The 7541-nt window shown below is 35.3% G+C and overlaps 1 long non-coding RNA gene across 1 annotated transcript; it reads right to left on the bottom strand.

The window, feature by feature from the left end:
* Positions 1-2574: 2574 nt before the first annotated feature.
* LOC145576392 (uncharacterized) lies at positions 2575-5221 on the bottom strand. Its single transcript, XR_014098378.1, has 4 exons — positions 4821-5221; positions 4330-4407; positions 4151-4249; positions 2575-2725 (listed from the first exon to the last, which is right to left on the bottom strand). It is a non-coding gene; the product is annotated as an uncharacterized LOC145576392 (long non-coding RNA).
* Positions 5222-7541: the final 2320 nt, after the last annotated feature.

The following is a 7541-nucleotide window of genomic DNA, read 5'->3' as shown; positions in this document are numbered from 1 at the left end:
TCTTCTAGAATAATCTAGAAGGTTCTTTTAAGTTCTAGTGGAATTAGGATTAGTAATTATATTTTTAGAAAATAAAGAATTTAATTTGGAATAAAACAAGTGTTTTAAAAGATTAAATCTGATTTTAAAAGATAAGTACGGACTTTAATTATCAAATTTAATTAGATTAAGGATTTCGTACAGATTTTAGAAAACGCATTCTCCATCGCGAAATGACAGGAACTTATTGCGCGGCGACGGACCCTGTCGCGTGGCGACAGAAGCAGTTTTATTTCGAATCGAATTCGGTCTTTCTCTGATCGTTTCCGGACTATTTTTCTTATAAATAGGGCCTTTATTCCCCATTTTCAATCATCAACAATCATCTAATTCTATTCTTTTCTTTCTCTCAAGCAATAGCTTATTCGTTCTCCCTCTTTCAAGCCTTCCCTTTTCAAATAACAATGCCGCATTCACAAGTCTTAGACACACCTAGACAAGCTCGAAGTTGCCTTCTCCCTAGACGTGAAAGGTTGATAATTTCTGAGGGTTTGGTCCCAAATCCCTATTTAAATTATTTAAATTAATTGTTTTATTTAATACTTTCCTTGAAGTTACTAACGTGTGTATTTTGTTACTAGAAAGAGATACGAGGCAACAAAGTAAGTTGTTTTAATTGCAATATTTCTTTAGAAAAGCATGTTTATATTATTCCTAGTATCATGTTAGGATGTTTTTATTGCTTTCTAGTATCATGTTTAGGTTACTTCCTATTTTCTTCTATCATGTTAGTATCATGTTAGGGATAAAGCATTGATCTTTAATGCTTAGTGACATGCTAGGATTTGTTATTAATCTTGTTAGTATCATGCCTAGGATCTTGCTAATATTATTATGCTTTGATGAGATTGAGATTGTTATGATGTTGACTTGTTGTATCAATATATATTGTTGCTTGATATTATATTATTGTTATTGTTTGATCACGCCATCTCTTGCAGGTTTAAAGGGAATTTGTACTTGTAATCACGCTTAATAAGATAATTAATAATGTTGTTTAGGCTAATATGATTTTAATTCAAGTGATCGCCAATAATAGATTTGTTTGTGCATTAATATTCAACCAACATAGATTAAACAGGTTTAGGATTAATATATTGATTGTATGTTAGTCAGAACGCACACATGAGTATGAGAAGAATAAAGTAGAGGCCTATTTTTAGGGCAGGTTCAATCTCTTTTAGGTTGAATTTGTACCTTCATCCCCGAATATCCAGTCATGGTTCCAGACCACTATGCAGTTAGCGATCTCATGGATCGTGAAGGGGTGTAACCTTCACCTTGTGAACGGTTTACAAGTTCCTAAAACTTGGTGGCGACTCTTTTACTCTAGCTTCCTTCCCTTTGGACGCCACCATACTTAAGTGTATGATCACAGTGGGGCTCAAGTGTGGGATGCTTGAAATTATTCCCTATAGTTTTTGGCGACTCCACTAGGGAGAACTTCTATTTTAATTCCTAAAAATTATTTTGGCAATAATTTAGAATGAGTGGATGAGACTCGAAACGTTCTAAGTATTCATGTGCGTTTTTTTTATTGACCTTATTGGCATAAGCATAAAAAGGTCCGCATTGGATAGACCATTCGTAATGCGTCAAAAACATAGGATTTTTACACGTAGGAAATTTGGGAAATATCTTTCACAACTAGAATCGAAATAACGCTACGAAAAACTGGAAAATTCTTAGAACAAAAAATCTGCTGAGGCATATAGGAACTGGCGCTGAGAAAACAGTGTCCGTCGCAGTGCGATGGCACTGTCACTGTGCGACAGCAATGTCGCGTGGCGACAGGGTCATCGTCTCGCGACGGTCCCTGTTGTCTCGCGCTAAGTTCTTCCAATACCGAGCCAGAAATCTACCTTCTTGCTTTAACCAGTTCTAATATTGTTTGCTCGATTTTACTTCATGATTGAGTTTTTCTCACTTTTCTGAACCCATATGTGTTCTACATATGTCTATAACCCTCTGGGAATTCATGCTCCATCTACCCAATCGAACGCTCATTGCAATGACAGGTACATCCGAGTTTGTGAATTCACCAAATCATGGAAGCAAGTTTAACTCACTAGTGGAAAAAAGGCCATTCCTAACAGGCAGCGTTCGTTACGTATGCGGCCGTTACAGATGGCCATTGTTATTTGTAACGGGCACCGTCCGTTACGAATAACAACTCATTCCTAACGGGCACCTGAAATGCCCGTTACGAATAATGTTACGAATAACTCATTATTCGTAACGGGCACCTAAAATGCCTGTTACAAATAAGGATTTATTGTATATAATAAGTACTTTTTTGTAATGGGCAACAAAAATGCCCGTTGCGAATAAGTACTTAATTTTTTTTTTATTAAATTTTGACAGCATTTATTTATATATAATTAATATATATTAATTAAAACCTGTTATAATAAACCTGTTCCTGTATATAAACAATTATACCGAACAAACATTCGTAGAAATTAATAAGACATAATATAAAAATATAAGTTAAACATTACTAATAAAAATTTGTATCAGTTTATCCAACACATACAACACTAATAATATTACTTTGTTCTACCTATTCTACCTAAGCTAATAGTTATGCATTCTATAAATAGTTAGTTATAAAGTATTGCGCCCACTGTTCTCGAACCACATTCAACTCGTCAACATCATAAGGGGCTTTCCTTGGACAAAAATCCTTTAAAAAAAACATATGAATCAGGTTACAAAATAAAAACAATCATTAGAATAAATGTGATGGTCCAAATTAACTCAAAATATAGAAATAAAACACATAACATCCATAATTAACTTATATTTTGGTTTCTATGAATTGAAATCAATGAAATATGACCATTTACTCACTTTTGGGAGCATACAGAGCCAAAAAGGCTTTTAAATTGCCTAAGGGACTTCTATCTTTCCCATCTTTCCTTTATTGGTCCAAATTATAGAAATAAAACACATAACATCCATAATTAATTTATATTTTGGTTTCTATGAATTGAAATCAATGAAATATGACCATTTACTTACTTTTGGGAGCATATAGAGCCAAAAAAGCTTTAAAATTGCTTAAGGGACTTCTATTTTTCCCATCTTTCATGATTATTGGTCCAAATTATAGAAATAAAACACATAACATCCATAATTAACTTATATTTTGGTTTCTATGAATTGAAATCAATGAAATATGACCATTTACTCACTTTTGAGAGCATTTAGAGCCAAAAATGCTTCAAAATTGCCTAAGGGACTTCTATCGTTCCCATCTTTCATGTGTTGGTCCAAATTATAAAAATAAAACTCATATAATCCATAATTAAGTTATTTTTTGGTTTCTATGAATTGAAATCAATGAAATATGACCATTTACTTACTTTTGAGAGCATTTAGAGCCAAAAATGCTTTAAAATTGCCTAAGGGACTTCTATCTTTCCCATCTTTTATGTGTTGGTCGAAATTATAGAAATAAAACACATAACATCCATAATTAAGTTATTTTTTGGTTTCTATGAACTGAAATCAATGAAAAGTTACCATTTACTCACTTTTGAGAGCATTTAGAGCCAAAAATGCTTCAAAATTGCCTAAGGGACTTCTATTTTTCCCATCTTTCATGTATTACTCCAAATTATAGAAATAAAACACATAACATCCATAATTAACTTATATTTTGGTTTTTATGAATTGAAATCAATGAAAAGTGACCATTTACTCACATCAAATTACTAAACTTATTACGAAACAATTCAAAATTAGAGAAGTAGTTTAATGGCTCTTAATAAAGAATGTGCAACAATTCATTACGAAACTAAGACGAAGAACATATGACCAGTATAATTAGACATAAGGAGTCATTATAGAAGCAAAAGCCTGATTTCCATCTTCTAACCACTCTCCCAATCTCTACCACCCACCAACCAGCAAGCTAAATGAAACAACAATCCTGTTGATTTTGATTGTGTGAAAGGAAACACAAATTTATCTAAATTCTCGCAACATCCTCAAAAACATAGAATAGAGTGCTGCAAAACATAGACCATGAACAGGTGCCATTTTGATAACCTTTAACCAACAAAGAAAACAACTCCAAACAACATGCATATCAAAAACAACTTACAGGCGTAATAGATGTTGATGCTCTTCCTGGATTTAAAGCTACTAGCCGCCTTTTCAACAGCTCAAGTCTTGCATACTGGGAGTTGCTTCTTTTTTAGACCTAGTATAGATAGCGGCGTCAGGAAACAGCACATATATACAAGTATTCAAGCACATAAAACACAAGATATACAGATATACCAATTGGTTCAGGTCCTCACATAGCTTCTGCTTAACTAATTCCTCATCCTGCACAACTTTTAAAGCAACCTCCCATACCTGGCATTTAGAATATATTCATCCAACACAATTTTTAAAATTGAATATAACAAATCAAACGCACTGATACATAAACATGGTATATATATTCCAAAATATGGTGCATTTGGTACACAAATCTACTAATAAAAAGTACAACAATAATTGGAATTGTGTATAATGACTCCTTATGCCTAATTATACTAGCCATATGTTCTTCGTCTAAGTTTCGTAATGAATTGTTGCACATTCTTTATTAGAGCCATTAAAATCAAAAGAAAGAACCTCTCAATGCAATATACTAATTAAAACAAAAAAAATAAGCTACAAATCAATTACTCATACCAAATTAATTGATAATGTAGTAAATTTGAAACCCTAAATTAACTAAAAATCAAAATGGCAAAATTTGTGAAATGTATGAATTTGCATACTTGACCACCACTGGAGTTACGAACCCTAGCAATAATCGGACTGCCCTCGATTTTCGAACAACCGACTTTGGAGAGAGAAGGGAGCTGTGCTTCAATGGAGAGATAAGGGAGCTGCGCTTCAATGGAGAGAGGAGCAGCGTTTTAATGGAGAATTTGCGAGCGGCGTGAAAGAGGGAGCTGCAGACAGAAGGAATTTGCGAGGGGGAGGGAGCTTCAATGGAGAAGGAATTTGTGAAGGGGAGGGAGCAGCGTGAAAGAGGGAGCTGCGTACAGAAGGACAGAGCTACGGACCACCGGAGCTGAGGACCACCAGAGCTGAGGACAGAGCTGATCTGAGGATCGGAGCTAAGGAACGCGCGAACTGAGCTTCAATATTGGAGAGAGAAAGGGGAATTATTTTGAGAGAGAGAGAGTGAGAAGGGGGGAAATAAAAAAGTTAGGGTTTACTTTGACATCTTAATCATAACGGACACTTCCTGTTAGTTACAAATAATTGGGTCAAAATGCAATTGACTTTCCTATTTGTAACGGGCAAAAGTTGTTGGTTACGACTAGTTAGTTATTTGTAATGGGCAGTATAACGCTCGTTACAAATAACACCTTATTCGTAACGGGCACTAATCTGCCCGTTACAAATATGTCTTTTCCTGCTTAAGACGCCGCTTTTTTTTGTAACGGACATTGATTTTGCCCGTTACAATGATGTAATTGTAATGGAAAATCATATGCCCGTTATAAATAGCCTGTTACATATAAACCTTTTTCCACTAGTGACTTGTGGGGTCCCATCCATACGCGCCAACCATGCCAAAAGTAAGGCTTCCGCGCGATGCATCAGGACTCATAACCATAGACCCTCTTTGACTAACCCTTATCCTTGAACTTTAGAGAACTAGAGCCATGGTTAGGTTTCAAACTCATTGCATCATATTGTGACTATTTGACTACTTGTGCATTATTTGCTTGTGCATAGCCTATATGTGATTAAACTAACCGTTTGGTTTGACTTGTGATTATAAATATGCTTAAATAAAATAACCAATGACTAAAGGAATTTTCTTAATTAATTGATTAATTAATTTGAGCTAATAAATATGCCTAAAATCGAGTCATACCTCCTTTGAATCAACCCGGATTTTTATTCCCGTATACTGCACAAGAGTCAACTTGTTTTTGTCATATCCAGAGTTCTAGGAAGAGTTACGAGTCTTACAACTTTTGGATCTGTAGCCCTGAGTTTTATCTTTCATTAGGAGTTGGTTTCGTCCTATTAGAAGTCATAGATAAAAAGTTATGACTAAAATACTACAGCCTGTCCAATTTAGTGCACATACGTGAGGTCTTAACTTAGTCTTTGTTTGAGTCTAGTCACATGGTCATGATACGAGTCTTGAGCATATCACATACACTCACAAGTATTCACACACTTTTTACATACTCTTTCCACACCATGACCATGTCTTAGGTCCATGCATGAGTCGTCCTTTTCGTCATTCGAGTTGTGGGTCCGTCCTATTCCGGAAATTTTTATAGCTTTTCACGTTCTTTCACATCACTTTCTGTACATTACATACCTCACACCTTTCTTCTACTTTCATCTTACATGCTTTCTCCATATATATCATTCCCCTCATACTCCATTATCTTCCCATCTATGCATGTTGAATTGAGTTTGAGTCAAACAATTAACAATAAATATCCATAACTTCCTTTTCCGCAATACTTGGTCAAGAAGATAAGGGCGCTTAATCAAGGACAACACCTTCGTTCAAGTTCAACTCTTCGATAAGCCCATCAGACACAGGAAAAATTCGTACTAATGGCTTTCCAACAAGAAGTTGATGAGTTGAGGCAAAACATGAACAATCTGACTGAGATGGTGAAGACTCTCGTTCTTCAAGTTAACGATCCTAGCAAGCAATGACGGCTTGAGCGCATGGAAGAAAGCCTTAAGCAAGTTTCCAACGACTATAAGTATCAAGGAATCAGCTCACAAGGGGTCTCGGTGGACAAGGAACTCCTTCCGCAGAAGTTCAATGCCAACGACATCCCTAAGTTTAAACCAACTGACAACCCTTACTTTCATTTACGAGCTTTCGAATCAATAATGAACATTAAGGGGATTGATAGGAAAGTTTTTCATTCTTTGTTCTCACTATCTTTAGAAACCGTTTGCCAACAATGGTTCTTTTCCCTTGAAAAAGAGAAGACCACTTCTTGGGATGGCATAATAAACGCTTTCATAGATAGATATAAATGCAACGTTCAAGTTGAAACTGACAATAGAGAACTTGAGATGTTGAAACAAAAAGAGAATGAAGGATTTACTTCTTTCTTTAATAAGTGGAGGGAAACTCACTACAAAAAAAAATTGAGAATAGGCAACACTTAAGATTGCAACACTTACAAAAATGTTACTCTTAATAATCTGACGCTATAGACACCTACTTTTGGCCTCCTGTCCTGACAGGAAGTGCAATGACGATAAATAAAACCATCTTCGTGTTGGATCGAAGTGAAGAATGCTTATGGATAACTGGTTAAACCACAAAACACAAAAGACTAGCCCAAACCAAGAAACAAAGCCAAATAAAGTCCAATTAATTAAATCCGATCATAATTAGGCTTAAGCCCGTACTTAAAACCCAATAATGACGGATTTTGGAGCGCCTAGGTCAAAATAAGCGCTGCCGCAGAAATAACGCGCGCATCTCAAGGTGT

Source organism: Chenopodium album, chromosome 13 (genome assembly GCF_948465745.1).
Source record: "Chenopodium album chromosome 13, dcCheAlbu1.1, whole genome shotgun sequence".
In the NCBI taxonomy this organism is placed as follows: domain Eukaryota; kingdom Viridiplantae; phylum Streptophyta; class Magnoliopsida; order Caryophyllales; family Amaranthaceae; genus Chenopodium; species Chenopodium album.
Note: the sequence above shows the minus strand (reverse complement) of the source record. Positions and strands in the feature narration are given on the sequence as shown.